We start from the raw sequence: 19,702 nt of genomic DNA, 5'->3' as shown, positions 1-19,702 counted from the left end.
CCCATTTAAGGACCATGGAGGTAATCTGTGAATGAAACTAGAGGATGTAGGCCTGGTTCTAAATGAATACTTTGTGTCAGTGTTCACTAGTGAGAGAGATGAATCAGGGAGAAGGTTTGTGATATAATGTAAAGAAATTGGCTGAGTATTGAGTGGTCTGGCAGGCTTAAATACAGATCCATATTTGGGGTCGGGGAAATATATTCTACATCGTTGGGATGAAATAGCAGGGGCGCTTGCAAAAATTTTCAGTTCCCCTCCGACCACATGCAAGGTGCTAAAGAACTAAAGGACAACCAAATGGACCATTCATTCAAGAAAGGAGCAAGAGATAAATCAAGAAGCTGCAAGCCAGTCAGTTTCACCTTGGTGGAGGGGAGACTATTGGAAGTAATTCTGAGCGACAGATTGAATTTGCATTTGGAGAGGCAGGGATTAATCAAGAACAGTCAGCACGTTTTTTTTTAAAAGGGGAATTGACACCTGACCAAATTGATTCCATTTTTTTGACGAGGTGTCTGGCTGTGTCAGTGAGGGCAATACTTTTGATGTAGTCTCTTTTGGACATAAGCAAGGTTTTTGATAACATCCCACATGGGAGACTGAGAGCAAAGATAAGTGTCCATGGAATCCATTGAAATTTGGCAAATTGCATCCACAATCGGCTGAGTGGCAGGAAGCAGAGGTGATGGTTGAGGGGTGTTTTTATTTGACTGGGCCCTTGCTGTTTTTGTTTATATAAATGATTTAGACTAATGAGGAGGATTGATCAGTTAGTTCACAGATGATACAAAAGTAATGGGTAGTAAATAGTGAGGCAGATGGCCTTAGCTTACAGGAGCGTACAGACAGCCTGGTCAGATGGGCTGATCAGTGGTAAATGGAATATAATCTGGATCAGTGAGAACTGACATATTTAGACAGGAAGACTGGTCATTGCATCCAGCTGTTAACTAAAAGGTTTGTAGTTTGTAGACCAGCCAGGGAAGGAAGCCTATTTCTTTTTCCCATCAGCATACTCCATGACACAGTCCTGGATTGGGATTGTCAGTAGGGATTTTCACTGCAAGACAGTTTTGCTAAATGTTGCACACTCCACAGTTAGAGCTCTGAAGACAGCTTCCAAAGAATGGTGCTGCAAATTATGAAGAAAGAAAATGGAATTTTGGCCTTAATTGCTAATTAATTTACTGCCCCTTAAATCTTGACTATCTATGATAGAAATCCTATAGTCATTAACATGAGAAAGAAAGCCACCCTTTTAGCCAGGCAAATAAATGTGTGAAATTCAGAGAGCAAATAATGACAATAAATTTAAAAGACATACTTGAACCAACATTTCCAGAGTATGCTCCCTCCATGGATTCACTTCCTCTTCCTTCAGTTGCTGCAAGTGAGCAGTTTTCCCCCTCCCTCCCAGGATGAGAAACGAAATGGAAAGGGGGAGGCATTGCTTTGGTCCCAGATGTTGTACAGAGGAGGAAGTTTTATTCTGAAGACAACATCTGCATTGTGAGGTCCACAGTGGAGGGCTGGGGCTTGCCTGAAGCAGCCAATAGGAATCGCTGTGCTCAGTGGTGACGTTCCAGGTGTGCAGACATGGGAGCCCCACCCCCATGCACTGTTTGCCCTCCGGGAGCCAAGGTTTACAGGGCAATCAGCTGACAGCTTGGGCCAGAGTGAGAAGCCAATTGGGGAGCTCCCCCTCCCTCCGGCAGCAATTGCTGAATCAGAAGATGAATACGATCAGACTTTGACTGTTTTGTCTGTATAAGATTTGTCTGTTCTGTCTGTGGGGAAAGATATGGAACATGTGGAAATGGAGAGGGGAAGATCATGGAGGAATTGAAAACAAGGATGGGAATTTTAAAATTGAGGTGGGGCTGGACAGGGGGCCTTAGGATTTTTTTAATGTTTGTTGATGGGATGTGGGCAGTGCTGCCTGCAACAGCATTTATTGCCCATCTCAGGTGCTCTGGAGAAAGTGCTGCCATGGACCATGTCTGTGATTTTTGTCTGCCCAATACAGAGGGGACTAGGCAAGTCAGAAGTTCTTCTCTTGGAACTGCAGTCTGTCAATTTAAGGTGGGTGAAATCACGTTTGACGAATGTACTGAAGTATTTTTTTTTTTGAAGATATAACTGGTAAAACAGGTGGATGGGGTCATTTGAATTTTCTGAAAGCTTTTGATAAAATCCCACTTAAGGGGTTAGTGTGCAAAATCAAAATCCACAGGATTGTTGGGAATATACTTGTGTACATTGAGAATTGGTTAGTAGACAGGAAACAGAGTGGAGATAAATGAATCTTTCTTGGGGTATAAGGCTTTGACAAGTAGGGTATCACAAGGATCAGTGCCCTTAGACCCCCAACCATTCAAAGTATACATCAACAATTTGGATGAGGGAATCCAATGTAATAGTTTCAAATTTGTTGACACAAAACTAGGGGGATTGTGAGTGAGCAGGACACAAAGAGGCTTCAGGATGATTTAGACAAGTTGAGAGAATGGCAGATGCAGTATCAGTGTGAAGTTATCCACTTTGGTAGAACATTCAGAATGGCAGAGTATAATTTAGATAGTGGTAGATTTGTGTACATCAGTCACTGTAACCAAGCATGTTGGTGCAGCAACCAGTTAGGAGGGCAAATGGAATTTTGTCCTTCATTGCAAGAGGAGCAAGGAGGTCTTACAGCAGCAATGTAGGGTTTTGTGAGACCACATCTGAAGTCTAAGCAAGTTTGGTCTCCTTCACAAAGAAACATTATTCTTGCTGCAGGCAAACACCAATCTCTTGTAGTGGTGAATGGGGGACAAAAGTTAACATCGTCCATGAATCAGGAGGAAGCTCCAGCTGCTCTGTCCTTGTTTTATGTCAAATTTGGAGATGATGTCACTTGTTTACAACTCCTTAAAAGGTTTGTCCACCGTGGGCTTTGTCCCCCTGTCACAGAGTAACACCGAGTCTGATGGCGTTTGGACACCAACTGTAGGGCTCACCCTCACCACCCCAAAAGAAAGGGATTATGTGGATACCGTCATCCAAAAGGTGTGGTGTGAAATAGTAGACAAAATAATCATCATGTGAGTGTAAGTGTGGAGGAGCTGGAATTGTAGCTAACTGGATAGTTCCCCAGGATGTTGAAGGAGATCAGGGAGGCAATAGCAGATGTTGTGAGCATTATTTTGCAGACATCACTCAACACAGGTGAGGTGCTTGAGGAATGAAAATGAGATTTTGTTGTTTAAAAGGGCTACAAAAGAAATGCCAGACAATTATAGGCCAGTCAATCTTTGGTGATGGGCAAATTGTAAGAATCAACCCAGATAAACTGTCAGTTAGAAATGCATGGACTAGTCAGGGATAGTCAACATTGCTTTATTAAGGGAAGGTTATGCTTAACAAATTTGATTGAGCCTCCTTGTCAATTCCTCAAAGAATTCAATGTGGGTAGTGAAGTGGATATTGTCTGCATGGATTGTATTGAGGCATTTGTCAAGGTCCCACATGGCAGACTGGTCAAAAGTAAAAACCCATGGGATACAGGGTAATGTGTCAAATTGGATCCTCTGTTTCTAGTGCTTCTGACATCTTTCCAGTTGCAAGCTGCAGCAGGAGTCTAATATTGAAAGCAGTGAAATTGTTTCAGAGCTGAGCATTTTTGAATGTAGAGTTGCAAGTTTTGAGCATTTAGTGCTGTGTCCTGTTATCTGTGAGAGATTGCATGGTCTGAGGTTGAGGTGGTTCCTTTACTCTGGATCTGAATCTGAATCCATGTCCATCATTGCTCTATTTCATGTCTTCCATTCCAGATCTCCTCTCTGCCATTGTCTAACTACCTCTTCCCTGATAATTGTTGTATTTTAGCTCTGTTTTGTGTTTTACTGTTACATCTGCTAATTGTGCCTAAATTAGGTTTCCACCACCGTCTATCCCCTGACCTTGTGCTGCTGATTTACCAACTTTACTTTCCCACAGAATCATTAATGGTCAAATTGTTTTTACTGCCGTTAACTTATACTCTTCAAATTATGAGCTTCATCCAGTTCACATTTCATAACGAATGTTTTTGATTTTGTGGTTTCTGTCTCACTCCCTTTGTTTCGTCTGAATCAGTTTCACATTGTTATTAGAAGAGTAGGCTTTGCAGTCAACAAACTGAACCCAGACATTACATCCAGATCTGAGAGAGCTGCCAATATATCACAACCTGAATATCACTGAATGTTGTACATGGAAGGAGAAAGCACCGTTCCCAGCGGGGAGAAACTGGTTCTGTGTGTGTGGGCAAGGTTTCAACCAATCAACTGGCCTGACATAACATAAACACCCTCATACCGATGAGAAGCCATGGAAATGCAGGGATTTGGGAAAGAATTCTTTCATCCATCAAAGCTGAAAATTCATCGGCGTTGTCACACCGGGGAGAGGCCGTTCACCTGTTCTGAATGCGGGGAAGGATTCACTCAGTTCTCCACCCTGTTGAGACACCAGAGAGTTCACACTGGGGATAAACCATTCACCTGCACATAGTGTGGGAAGAGATTTATGAATTCATCAAACCTGGTGAGACACCAGCGAGTTCACACTGATGAGAGACCATTTAAACGCCTAATCTGCAGGAAGTGCTATAAAAGTTCTGGAGAGCTGATGCTGCATCAGCATGTTCACACTGAGGGGAGACTGTTCAGGTGCTCTGACTGTGGGGCTGCATTTAGGCAATCATCTTACCATCGTGTTCACACTAGGGAGAAGCCATTCACCTGCTCCAACTGTGGGAAGGGATTCACAGATATCACATCTGCTGAGTCACCAGAGAGTTCACAACAAACTACAGTGATTGGACTTTACTATTAATCACATCTAGGAGAGAACCATGTTCATTGCGATCTGTTGCTGCTAATGCCAATAACCGCCTGCTCAGTTTTATGTTAATCCAGATAAATGTTAAATAAACCAGATTTAATTAAAAGTGTATTTTACCTTATTATTGTCTGTAACACAGGGAGTTCCATTTTGAACTGCTCTCCCTCTCCCCTCCATCCTCACCTTTAACAAGAAGTGGGAGGAGCTCTGTTGTCACTGAAATGAAGACAATCCGATCAGCTGTCTCTGTCCAGACTGGGAAAAGTGCTCTGGAAATCTGTAATCTGACTTACCACCAATGTATTCACACAGAGGAGAGACCATTCAGGTGATCTCACTGTAGAACTGGCTTCAGGCGATCATCATGCCTCACTACACGAGTGAGTTCACACAATAGGGAGGCTGTTCACTTTCTGAGTGTGGGAAGATTCACTCAGATATCCCACCTTCTGAGACACCAGCGAGTTCATTAGTGACTGCAAGAATTCGGTTTGCTGTTAATCAAATGCAGCGCCCATCCATTTTCTCATTTGGTCTTTTTCTATAGATGTTAATAAATTCCAAAAGTTTTAGATACAAATTTTCAGAGTAAAAAACCACATGAACTAGCTTTAATGCTAAACCCCATGTATTGAGTCTTTTTCATTTCTACAACACAAATGAGTCCCTTTTGAAGGCTCTCCCTCTTTCTTCCAACAACAGATGTGTTAAGTCCAAGGAGCTCAGACTCCACTATGAGAAAATCCAATCAGCTGCCTCTGCTCCCCTTCCTTCTACTAGCTCACTGGGTCAAACTGCCTGCCAAGTTCCTCCTTGCCTGATTCCAAGCCCCACAGCTTTCTCCAGTTTCTCTCAAGTCAGAGCTCGTCTGGTCTGTGAGACCCACGTTTGTTCCACTGACCTATTTTCACTAAACATGTTTGCTGATATCGTTAACCGTTCTCTTCTCCCTTAAACTTTCCTATTCACCGTACTTTTTTTTTTTTACAAACACTTGATTCCACGGTGTTTGCAAAGACTAGAACTTTGTGTATCCAAAGAGCTCTCCTTGGTCCTCCTATTTCTCATCTACACACTGTGACTGTTGATATAATTGAGAAGCACTGTGTTAGTTTTCACATGGTCACTGACAACTACCAGCTCTACCTCATCACCAGCCCTGTCCATTCCTCCACTGTTATTAAGTTATCCCACACCTAATACTGAATGAGCAGAAATATACTCCATGTAAAAGTTTGAAAGACCAATCTATTATCATCAGTTACTGCTACACATTCCATTCTCGAACTCCTGAATCTGTCCCTCTTCCCAGAGTGTGAGGCTGAACCACACTGTTCAGAATCTCAGTCACAGATTTTAACCTCAAGATGAATTTCCAACCACAAAACCACAACTTCACTCATACAGAATATTTCAATCTTCATAATATCAGTCATCTCCATCCCAGCCCAGCTCATCTGCTGAAACCTTTGTCTGTGTCTATGCTATCTTTAGACTTGACAATTCCAAGGCATTCCCGACCAGCTTCTCACATCCACCCCAGCCCCATATGGAAATGCGAGATCTCCCAAAATCTCTTGTTTTGCAATTCCTGTTTCACGTTCCCTCTAAACTGTCTGAGTGCACTCGCTCCAAGCTTAGGTGCTCCGACATTAGTGTGCACCGTCCCTGGAGGCCTGCACAGCCAGAATGAAAATTAGAGTGAATTCTAGTCCTGTTCACCCAACATCCCCTTTTGTTCCCTGACAGTGTTGCTGCTCATTTCCTCTTCTGTGCTGACCTTTAAGGTCTGTGTGCAGCAGCAATGCTTGCTCATGGGACCTTGGAGGTTCAATGGATCATTTTTACCTGTCCTTGCAGTAAATCTATTAATTTTAGCCCCACACATTATAACTCCTCCCAAGACTGAAATCCGAATGTTAAAACATTTATACAATTTCATTCCTCCACTCCCAGTCTCTTCCTTCCCTCTATCCTGTCTGGTTTCAATTCTCCATACTTTGTGTGCAGGAAGAGACTGAAATTGATGAGATAATAGTTTTCTTTCACGGGAGCATTGAAGAATAAGTGAATTACTGCTCATTTTGAAATCGTTTAAAATAACCTTTCTTCAGTCTGAATATGTTGATTATGGAAGAAATCCTTTAAAGTTTCAAAGTTTTCAGGTTTGAAGGTAGGAAAATTGAATAAATCCTTTTGCACTCTCAAAATAATAGAACTGTCTGCCTCCTTCTTTGCCTGTGCTGCTGTGTCGGTAAATGGGATGGCCAAGTGAATTCCTTTCCACAATTATTTGGTGAATTTCCTCTCCCTGGTTTGTTTGCACCCATAAAAAAATTAAAAAGTATAAGTAGATGCAAGACTAGAGATAGTAAATTTTATTTATATTTTACTTAAGATTTATGAAGTAAAATAATTAATTTTTAAAACCCAATCAAGCTGGCAGGGAAGGTGATGTGTCATGACTTCAGGATGTGGGAACTCCTGGAGACTGGTGTGATCCCAGACTGACATGCCCTCACTAAGTGTCTATGCCTAGAGGAACCTCAGCTCAATCACTGAACTGAAGGCTGTACTACAAGCACTGCAATACATTAGGGAGAAAAGTTATCTGGATAGTTTGTTTCAGGTGACAATAATAGCTCATAGGGTATGCTCTCATTTGGTCTGTGGTTAGGGACATGAAAGTGTGACTCCACGTGAGGCAGATTTGGGGATTTTCTTACATTTCTATGAATAGCATTTTAAATCTAAATACAGGTAAGTTTAACACTATTAAAGGCAGAACAAGAAAAAGCAAATTGAGAAACTAGGTTTGACTATAGCGATATAGTGGCAGACCTTTAAGATGATATACTGACTTAGCAACAATCTATCCCAGTCAGAAAGTGACTAAATAAGTTAAGAACACTAACAAACTGAAAGGAACACAGCACAAATTTATGAATGTTAACGGTAGGTCAGAAGATTAGTCAAGTTTGAGGGACTGGCAAAGAATGATTATGAAGAACAGGGAGAAAGTAGTGTATTATTAAACTAGAGAGGGTTCAGAAGAGATTTACCAGTGTATTTCCAGGGATGAAAGGTTTGAGTAATAATAAAAGGCTGGATAGGCAGGGACTATTTTCACTGGAGAATAGGAGGTTAAGGGGTGACCTTATGGAGGTTTATGAAATGACGGTTAATGGTAGGTGTCTTTTCTGTAGGATGGGGATCACAAGACTAGGTGGTATATTTTTAAGGTGAGTGGAGAGAGATTTAAAAATGACATGAGTGGAATTATTTTTATACAGAGGGTGGTTTGCATGTAGATGAACTTCCTGAGGAAGTGGTGGATGTGGGCACAGTTTAGAAGAGACTTAGTTAAGTATATGAATAGGAAAGGTTTGGAGGGATATAGGCCAGGAACAAGCAGGTGAGAACCAGTTTAGTTTGGGATTATGTTCAGCATGGGCTGTTTGGACTGAAGGTTCTATTTCCATGCTGTATGATTCTTTGACTGCCCTTTGAGTGAAGAAATCCTTTCTCATCTCAATCCTAAATGGTCTACCCCATGCCCTGAGACTGTGTTCCCTGGCTTTAGACTCCTCTCTGCATCTAGCCTATTAGAATTGTATACCTTTCAATTAGAAAACCTCTCACCCTTATAAATTCTAATTAATATAGGCAGGCGAACTAATCTCTCCACATAGGATAGTCCTGCCACCCCTGACATCAGCCTAGTGCCTTCCGTTGCACTTGCTCTATGGCAAGTATATCATTTTAGGAAGAGAAACCAAAACCATGAAGCTGCTGACGGGCAAGTTCTAGGACTTTAACCCAGAAAAGCTGAGGATCAGCAATATATTTCCAAGTCAAGATAGTGAGTGGCTTGAGGAGGAAATTGCAGGTGTGGTGTTTCCATGTAACAGATATTCTTGTCCTTAATGATTGCCATTAAAGCCACAGGATATGTATGTTGAGTCTAGTTCAATTTCCTTGGCAAAATATAAGCCCCGAGATGTTGACAGCTGGTGATTTAGCTATGGTGATACCACAGAGTGATGGTTAAATTCTGTATTGTTGGAGATGATCATTGTCCGGCATTTGTGTGGTGCAAATGTTACTTGCCACTTATCAGCCCAAGCCTGGACATTGTCCCAGTGTTGCTGTAGTTGGATATGGACCGCTTTAGTTTCTGAAGAGTCGTAAATGGTGCTTGTGATTAAAGATGTGGAAAGGAGGTCTGTTCATGGGGCCAAGCCTACATCAAGGGGACGCCATTTAAAAAATTCGAGTTGCCGTCTCGGAGGGTTGTGTGTCTTTGAAACACAATGCCTCAGACCAGCCTATTTCTCCTAATTGGTACACTCGAATATTTGAAATATATGACTGGCATTACAAGAAACAAGATGGGAGCTGAACAGAGTTCAAAACTGGAAGATGCTGGTGTTTAAGATGGTCATTAATTAATCTAATGGTAAAAGGGGAAACCTCCTTAGATGAGGAGTGCTGGAAAGTAAAATTTGCTACCATATGGAATGACCCAAAGTATTGAGCATGAGAACATTTAAGAGACAGTTAGAAAAAATGAGGCAAACAGGAATAGGAAGAAGATACAGTTTGATTAAGAAGAATGGAGAAGCGTTGTTTCAGCGGCGGGAGTCCGGGAGGAAGTGCGACGGGCAGCCTGGGAAGGTAAGCTTTTCGACTATAAAAGTCTTACCTCGCGTGACTTCCATCCTCCTCCTCTAACCAAAAAAAAGGTTCTGAGCGCTGATTTGGTAAGGCTACTAGTTTTTTTTTAATAGTCTGTTTGGGAATTCAGAACAGTGGGAATGGATGTTAGGGCAGTTGTATGCTCCTCCTGTAGAATGTGGGAGGTAAGGGTCACCACTAGTGTCCCCACTGACTTCATCAGCGGGAAGTGCACCCAACTCCAGCTCCTCGGAAACCGCGTTGGAGCTGGAGCTGGATGAACTTCGGATCATTCAGGAGGCTGAGGGGGTAATTGAGAGGAGTTACAGGGATGTAGTCACACCTCAGGTACAGGAAAAAGGTGGATGGGTTACAGTCAGGGGACGGAAAGGGAACAGGCAGACAATGCAGGGATCCCCTGTGGCCGTTCCCCTCAAAAACAAGTATACCGTTTTGGATACTGTTGGGGGGGATGACTTACCAGGGGTAAGCCATGGGGTATAGGTCTCTGGCACAGAGTCTGTCCCTGTTGCTGAGAAGGGAAGGGGGGAGAGGAGGAGAGCATTAGTCATTGGGGACTCCATAGTTAGGGGGACAGATAGGAAATTCTGTGGGAACGAGAGACTCGCGGTTGGTGTGTTGCCTCCCAGGTGCCAGGGTCCGTGATGTCTCGGATCGTGTTTTTGGGATCCTTAAGGGGGAAGGGGAGCAGCCCCAAGTCGTGGTCCACATAGGCACCAATGACATAGGTAGGAAAAGGGATGGGGATGTAAGGCAGAAATTCAAGGAGCTAGGGTGGAAGCTTAGAGCTAGAACAAACAGAGTTGTTATCTCTGGTTTGTTACCCGTGCCACGTGCTAGCGAGGCGAGGAATAGGGAGAAAGAGCAGTTGAACACGTGGCTACAGGGATGGTGCAGGAGGGAGGGATTCAGATACCTGGATAATTGGGGCTCATTCTGGGGTAGGTGGGACCTCTACAAACGGGATGGTCTACACCTGAACTGGAGGGGTACCAATATCCTGGGGGGGAAATTTGCTAATGCTCTTAGGGAGGGTTTAAACTAATTCAGCAGGGGGATGGGAACCTGAATTGTAGCTCCAGTGTACTGGAGCTTGAGAGTAGTGAGGTCATAAATAAGGTTTCAAGGTCACAGGAGTGTACCGGCAGGCAGGAAGGTGGTTTGAAGTGTGTCTACTTCAATGCCAGGAGCATCCAGAATAAGGTGGGTGAACTTGCAGCATGGGTTGGTACCTGGGACTTCGATGTTGTGGCCATTTTGGAGACATGGATAGAGCAGGGACAGGAATGGTTGTTGCAGGTTCTGGGGTTTAGAAGTTTCAGTAAGATCAGGGAAGGTGGTAAAAGATGGGGAGGTGTGGCATTGTTAATCAAGGACAGTATTACGGTGGCAGAAAGGACGTTTGATGAAGACTCGTCTACTGAGGTAGTATGGGCTGAGGTTAGAACCAGGAAAGGAGAGGTCACCCTGTTGGGAGTTTTCTATAGGCCTCCGAAAAGTTCCAGAGACGTAGAGGAAAAGATTGCAAAGATGATTCTGGATAGGAGCGAAAGTAACAGGGTAGTTGTTATGGGGGACTTTAACTTTCCAAATATTGACTGGAAACACTATAGTTCGAGTACTTTAGTTTGGGTCAGTTTTTGTCCAATGTGTGCAGGAGGGTTTCCTGACACAGTATGTAGATAGGCCAACAAGAGGCGAGGCCAGACTGGATTTGGTACTGGGTCATGAACCAGGCCAGGTGTTAGATTTGGAGGTAGGTGAGCACTTTGGTGATAGTGACCACAATTCGGTTACATTTACTTTAGCAATGGAAAGGGATAGGTATATACCGCAGGGCAAGAGTTAAAGCTGGGGGAAAGGCAATTATGAGGCGATTAGGCAAGATTTAGGATGCATAGGATGGAGAAGGAAACTGCAGGGGTTGGGCACAATTGAAATGTGGAGCTTGTTCAAGGAACAGCTACTGCGTGTCCTTGAGAAGTAGGTACCTGCCAGGCAGGGAGGCAGTCGTCGAGCGAGGGAACCGTGGTTTACTAAAGAAGTTGAATCTCTTGTCAAGAGGAAGAAGGAGGCTTATGTAGAGAAGGCTCAGTTAGGGCACTTGAGAGTTACAAGTTAGCCAGGAAGGACCTAAAGAGAGAGCTAAGAAGAGCCAGGAGGGGACATGAGAAGTCTTTAGCAGGTAGGATCAAGGAAAACCCTAAAGCTTTCTATAGGTATGTCAGGAATAAAAGAATGACTAGAATAAGATTAGGGCCGGTCAAGGACAGTAGTGGGAAGTTGTGCGTGGAGTCTGAAGAGATAGGAGAGGCGCTAAATGAATATTTTTCGTCAGTATTCACACAGGAAAAAGACAACGTTGTCGAGGAGAATACTGAGATACAGGCTATTAGACTAGACGGGATTGAGGTTCATAAGGAGGAGGTGTTAGCAATTCTGGAAGGTGTGAAAATAGATAAGTCCCCTGGGCCGGATGGGATTTATCCTAGGATTCTCTGGGAAGCTAGAGAGGAGATTGCAGAGCCTTTGGCTTTGATCTTTATGTCGTCATTGTCTTCAAGAATAGTGCCAGAAGACTGGAGACTAGCAAATGTTGCCCCTTGTTCAGGAAGGGGAGTAGAGACAACCCTGGTAATTATAGACCAGTGAGCCTTACTTTGGTTGTGGGTAAAGTGTTGGAAAGGAGTATAAGAGATAGGATTTATAATAATCGAGAAAGGAATAATTTGATTAGGGATAGTCAACACAATTTTGTGAAGGGTAGGTCGTGCCTCACAAACCTTATTGAGTTCTTTGAGAAGGTGACCAAACAGGTGGATGAGGGTGAAGCGGTTGATGTGGTGTATATGGATTTCAGTAAAGCGTTTGATAAGGTTCCCCACGGTAGGCTATTGCAGAAAATACGGAGGCATGGGATTGAGGGTGATTTAGCGGTTTGGATCAGAAATTGGCGAGCTGTAAGAAGACAGAGGGTGGTGGTTGATGGGAAATGTTCAGCCTGGAGTTCAGTTACTAGTGGTGAACCTCAAGGATCTGTTTTGGGGCCACTGCTGTTTGCCATTTTTATAAATGACCTGGATGAGGGCGTAGAAGGATGGGTTAGTAAATTTGCGGATGACACCAAAGTCGGTGGAGTTGTGGATAGTGCGGAAGGATGTTGCAGGTTACAGAGGGACATAAATAAGCTGCAGAGCTGGGCTGAGAGGTGGCAAATGGAGTTTAATGTGGAAAAGTGTGAGGTGACTCACTTTGGAAGGAGTAACAGGAATACAGAGTACTGGGCTAATGCTAAGATTCTTGGTAGTGTGGTTGAGCAGAGAGATCTCGGTGTCCATGTGCATAGATCACTGAAAGTTGCCACCCAGGTTGATAGCGTTGTTAAGAAGGCGTACGGTATGTTAGGTCTTATTGGTAGAGGGATTGAGTTTCGGAGCCATGAGGTCATGTTGCAGCTGTACAAAACTCTGGTACGGCCGCACTTGGAGTATTGCGTACAGTTCTGGTCACCGCATTACAGGAAGGATGTGGAAGCATTGGAAAGGGTGCAGAGGAGATTTACCAGGATGTTGCCTGGTATGGAGGGAAGGTCTTATGAGGAAAGGCTGAGGGACTTGAGGCTGTTTTCGTTAGAGAGAAGAAGGTTAAGAGGTGACTTAATAGAGACATACAAGATGATCAGAGGATTAGATAGGGTGGACAGTGGGAGCCTTTTTCCTCGGATGGTGATGGCTAGCACGAGGGGACATAGCTTTAAATTGAGGGGTGATAGATATAGGACAGATGTCAGAGGTAGGTTCTTTACTCAGAGGGTAGTAAGGGCGTGGAATGCCCTGCCTGCAAAAGTAGTAGATTCGCCAACTTTAAGGGCATTTAAATGGTCATTGGATAAACATATGAATGATAATGGAATAGTTTAGGTTAGATGGGCTTCAGATTGGTTTCACAGGTCAGCGCAACATCGCGGGCCGAAGGGCCTGTACTGCGCTGTAATGTTCTATGTTCTATGCTCTATGAAGAGCATGAATCTGTTCGGACATAATGACAAGACCCTGTGTGAAATGCAATATAATTTACAAGGTGATAGTGAAAGGTCAACTCACTGGATTCCTCACAAAATTCCATATTAAGATAGTATGGCATTGTGACAATCTACAATACAAGTAACACTGAGAAAAGATATTGGGAAACACTGTAGCTTAGTGTAGTAGATCAAGCTTCACGCATCCTGATATAAACACTGCATGAGAATGTGATAGCATCATTTGTATAAGAAGTTACACAGCTGACTCCTGCAGTTAATTAACAAGCTAAACCAGATTACTTAAACGACAAAGTGTCGGAAACCAACAATTTCTACTTAAAGCAGTAGTTACTCTTTGCACCTTCAACAATTATAAATACAAAACACATTGTAGGGAGGGTTCAACATGAAGGAGCACTGATTCATGAGCAAGAGAAGTCAGCATGTGTTAATCAGGTTTCCTTGCTCATGTTTAGCCTGATGCTATGAGACTTTACAAGGTCTAGAGTCAATATCAAGGTCTCCGAGGGCCTCAAATGCATGTAGATATAGTCTGGTTCACGTAAGAGACGCCTTTCATTTATTTGAATAGAGTCCTTGATATGCTACTGTATAGAACCAAATTGCATTTCTGACGGTTATGATTAAATATATTTTGAAATAAAAATCTCCCAACTGTAAACCACCGTACCACAGTACAATGCAATACATTCCAAAGAACTGCATACTAAAAATTAAAACTACTCATGCTTTAGTTTGAACAAAATATGATTCTTGAATCAAATTATAAAACTGAAATTCTACACCTCTCTCTATGCATTAAGACATCAGAGTACTTTTCATCACCAGCAAAAGTGAAACGTAGGACAGAAGATGTGCAAACAAGATGGAGGTTGAAGAAAGAGGTTAGACAGTCATGTACTGCAGGGAAATAGCAGTCATATGGAACATTTATGTGGCAAAATACATCATAAGGCACTTTCAACCAGAGAGAGGCCAGAGACAAATGGACCAAGTACAGTGCTTAAGTAAATTGTCCTCGGTGTACTTTTCTACATTAAAGATACTGTATTAATATACACTGACCAAAAAATATGGTTAAATAAATAGATGTAGAGAAATTTAGCTGATATTTTCACCAACCTCTATCCCTTCATTACATCCTAGCCACCAACTTACAAGTTGAAAGCAAAGACAAATTCAACAGCTAAACTATGTTGGGGATAGTTAAAACAGCTTCGGACAATGAAGAACATTGGCTCAGGGATTGGGGCAACTCCCCTACTCCTCTTTGAATAATGGAATGGAACTTGTTATGCAGTCCTGAAAAGGCTGACAAGACACTGTTAAATCTAAGATGATATACCTGTAACAATGATGGTGGTGCTTTTTTAGATGGAGAAAGCGATGCACTAGAATGTAGAGCTGAAGGAAAGAACTGAGAAGGCAGTGCTACAATAATCAATTGGGGTGGAAGTAGAATGCAAGTTATTTGGGACAAGAGAGTTCAAGGTTGGCCCAGTATTTATAATCTAGCTTGAGTGGTTCTCAAAGTATTGTTGTGACAGCTCTTTCCTACAACTGGCACACATATAGTTCTTGCACAGCAAATTCACAGTTTGTTTTGAAGATTAAGTCAAGAGGATGTGTGCTTTAATTAGTAAAAAGGACAACTTAGGACTGAAATGAAGACATTGGTGGCTCAGTGGTTAGCACTGCTGCCTCCCAGCACCAGAAACCATGGTTCAATTCTAGCCTTAGGTGACCGTCTGTGTGGAGTTTGCACATTGTCCCCATGTCTGTGTTGGTTTCCTCCAGTGCTCCAGTTGTTTCCCATAGTCCAGAAATGTGCAGGTTAGGTGGATTGGACATGCTAAATTGTCCATAGTGTCCAGCGATGTGTAGGTTAGGTAGATTAGCCATGGGAAAAGCAGGGTTACAGGGATAGAAGGGAGGTGAGTCTGAATGGGGTACTCTTTGGAGAGTCAGTGTGTACTTGTTGGCCCGAATGGCCTGTTTCAACTCTGTAGGGATTCGATGAATTTATGAAAGAATGCAAGCTGATGTTACATTGGGAATAGGGAACGTGAAGATTATCAAGTCCCAGTACTCCTTGGGTCACCACAAAGGTTAATGGTCTAATCAGAACATACAAAATCCCTGATTTAGCTCTCTGTGGAATCAGGTTAATAGAAAATGCAACCAAGATCTGTGCTTAACAGAACTCCTGTATGTTACCAATAAGAGACTCCAGTGCAATTCTCCTGTAAGCTTTCTCATTATCCTCAAGAGGAGATGAGATTTGAATTCCAGATGTGCAGGAATGAGAATCCTTTCAATGTCTCAGATCAGTAAACGTCACCAAAAACATTAGTCAAAGTTCTAGCATCATCAGAGGAGGGGAACTTGAAGTTGTCCCACAACTGCTTGTATGTGCAACTTTCAAATACCAAAACCCAATTTCAGTTCCAGGACTTTTGGTATTCTTGATGACATTTACTGATTAAAAAAAACTGAATTGCATTCAAGCCGGGTGGGAGTTGACCCTGCACATTTCGGATCTGTAGTCAGATGTGTTAGTTATTAGACCACAGAACCTATCCATGCCAAATGCCTGCATGTTACAGAGTTGTGGTGTTAACAGGGACATCACCATCACTGCTTCACTACAATGGCCCCCACTTTGAAAAATGGTGTATTTCACCGGCTAAAAAAAAATTTGTCATCAGGTGGCTGCTTCAGTATCACCTCTATCTCTGCTGGAATGTTCCATCATCTTATTCACATTCACAGCCACTCCAGTGAAATGTATTTTCAGGCTTTGAGTCATGATCTCTTCAATTAGATTGTGGGTGATCTGATAATTCTCAACTCCACTTTCATGCCTTTCCCCATAAGCCTTGAGTCCCTTACTGATTAAAAATCTGTCTGTCGCATCCTTTTATACAATTAATGAGTCAGTCTCGACTCGCTCTCTGCAGTAAAGAATTCCACAGATCCACAACCCTCAGACAGAAAAAATTCCTCCTCATCTCTGTCTTAAAATGATAGACCCTTATTCTGAGATTCTGCCCTCTGGTCTACGACTGTCCCAGTAGGGGAAACGACCTTTACACATCCAAGCTGTCAAGCACCCTAAAGCTCTTGTGTGTTTCAATAAGGAGCAGGATTTGTGTAGTCCTGCAGCCAGTATTTAGGAGTGGTTAAATTCTCGGGAGCAGACGAATATATGATTTGTTCCTGGCTTAGTGCAAAATCTGCAGTGATTCTGGCAGAGCTACTCTGTTTTTGATGATGTCACTGAAGAATTCCTGGATATTTAACAGTTCATACAAGAACAATAATTCCCTGACCAAGGACTGAACCTGGGACAGGGCCGTGACAGCACCGAATTCTAACCACTAGACCACCTGGGAACAACATTAATGAGTCCGAGGGTCACGGGGAATGGAGTTGGGTCTGGAAAAAAAAAAACAAAAAAACAAAAAGATATGTCTGGAGCAGGTGTGCAGACAAAGAAACAAATTGAAACAAGAAAAGAAATGAAAAAGAAAATAGGGAACAGAGTTCAGTCTGAAATTGTTGGTCTCAATAGTGAATCCAGAAAGCTGCAAAGTGTCGAATTGAAAGATGAGCCGCTTTCTTGAAGTTTACGTTTAGCGACACTGGAAGAGTGCAGTGAGCCGAGGACAGAAATGTCAGTGTGAGAGCAACATGGAGAATTGGAAATGCAGAACTCGCTGCTCCAACAGGTTGTGGATACTGAGGACCAATTATACATTTTAAAACTGGGATGTTAGTTTTTTGTCAAGAGCTTCGAGGAATATGGAATAACAGTCATTCCTGATGATATTGGATGGTTCAGGGGGTTTAAGCGAATGAATGGCTTCCTGTTGCTGATGGAAATTCCAGTGAAAGGAAAATGGAGGTAAGACTAATAACTGGAAAGCTTCTGTTGGAAATATTTGCATCCTTGTCTATGAAGTTTTAAATAAAACTGCATTTGATAGTCTGGCTACTGCTTGAGGTATTGGCACCATGCAGGGGAGATAAACAAACATCTTCAGACACCATTAAGTTGGTTTGGATAATGAATTTCAATAGAACTCGACAATTTTCTGACAAGTTACCATTTATTTTGACTGAAGTAAACTAACAAGCCGAATTTTGAATCTAACATTTAAATGAAGAAGTCATGCTGAAATTAATTAAATGTATTAATTAGCCTCCAGTCAGAAACAGATGATTAAACAGTAATCCTTACAAATTTGACCCAGCGATGGTGAAAGAATGATGATGCATTTCCAAATCTACCTTAAATAATCTCACTGGTTTAGTCTCTTTTACCATATTCTTTTTCCTAGTACCTTTCTTGAACCATCAGCACTGTGACTTTGTGTCCTACCTTATTGCAGTGAAAACACCTGAGTTCGTTCACCTCTTTTCCACTCTTTTGGCGTTTTTTCACATGTGGTAAATGCATACAGACAGAAAGGAGACAGCAAGAGAAAAGAGACAGAGAGAAAAAAAAAACCGAAGGGACAAAGAGAGAGGGAGGGGACAAAGAGACGGGGTTGGGGGGAGACAAAGAGAGGGAGAATGAAAAAAAGAGATTCAGGAGTTGACTGTGCAAGGGACAGACGCAGGTGAGAGAAAGAGACAAATAGAGAGAGAAAGACAAAAAGGGGGGCAAGAGGAGAGACTTTGAGAGGAAGAGGTGGAGACACAAAGGGAAAAAAGAGAGAGAGAATGAAACAAAGAGACACAAGAGTTATAGAGTCATAGAATAGTACAGCATGGAAACAGGCCCTTTGGCCTAAACTGGTCCATGCTGACCATGATGCCCACTCAGCTAGTACCAATTGCCCGCATTTGGTCCACATCCTCTAGCCCCTTCCCATCCATGTACCTATCCAAATGTTTTGTAAACATTGCTATTGTCCTTGCCTCAACCACTTTCTCTAGCAGCCCATTCCACATATGCACCACTCTCTCCATGAAAAAGACTATATGTATTCATCCTGTCTATGCTCCACATGATTTTACACACCTCAATAAGGTCACCCCTCATTCTCTTACATTCCAAGGAATAAAGTCCTATCCTGGCCAACCTCTTCCTATAACTCAGGCCTACTAGTCCTGGCAACATCCTCGTAAATCTTCTTTGCAAACTTTCCAGTTTAACTACGTCTTTCCCATAACGGGGTGACTAAAACTGTACACAGTATTCCAAGTGTGGCCTCACCAACAACTTATACAACTGTAACATAACATCCCAACTCCTATAATCAATGCCTCGACTGAGGAAGGCCAGCATGCTAAACGCCATCTCTGCCACTCTGTCCACCTGTGACGCTGCTTTCAACAAACTATGAACTTGTACTCCTAGGTCCAATTAGCTAGCTCTCCCTGGATCCCATGCAACCTAACTTTCATGACTAGCCTACCATGCAGGACCTTTTCAAAGGCCTTACTAAAGTCCATATAGACAACATCCACTGCCCTACCCTCATCTGTCCTCTTGATTACCTCTTTGATAAACTCTAAAAGCTTTGTCAGATGTGACTTCACACACACAAATCCATGGTGACTATCCCAAGTCAGAATTTGACTATCCAAATGTTGGTTGATCCTGTCCTTCAGTATCTTCTCCAATAGCTTGCCTATCTCTGTTGTCAGGCTCACTGGCCTGTGGTTCCCTGGCTTGTCTTTGCTACTTTTCTTAAAAAAAAAGAACAACATAAACCACCCTCCAGTCTTCTGGAACTTCACCAGTGGCTAAGATGAAACCAAAATCTCTGCAAGGGCCTCTGCAATTTCTTCCCTAGCCTCCCAAAACATCAGAGGGTGGACTTGATCAGGTCCAGGGGATTTATCCACCCTAATGTGGTTTAAGGCTGCAAAACCTTCTCTCTGGTAATGTGTATGCAGTCCAAAACATCCCCACTTGTTTCCCTCATTTCCTTAGCATCCATGATTCTCTCTTCAGTAAATATGGAGGAGAAATATTCATTAAAAATCTCCCCCATCTCCTGTGGCTCAACACAGAGACAGCCATGCTGATCTTTCAGGGGACATATTCTCTCCTTAGCCACCCTTTTACTCTTCATA

Source organism: Rhincodon typus, chromosome 7 (assembly GCF_021869965.1).
Source record: "Rhincodon typus isolate 14 chromosome 7, sRhiTyp1.1, whole genome shotgun sequence".
Classification (NCBI taxonomy): domain Eukaryota; kingdom Metazoa; phylum Chordata; class Chondrichthyes; order Orectolobiformes; family Rhincodontidae; genus Rhincodon; species Rhincodon typus.
The sequence above is the reverse complement of the archived record's forward strand: the minus strand, read 5'-3'. Positions refer to the sequence as shown.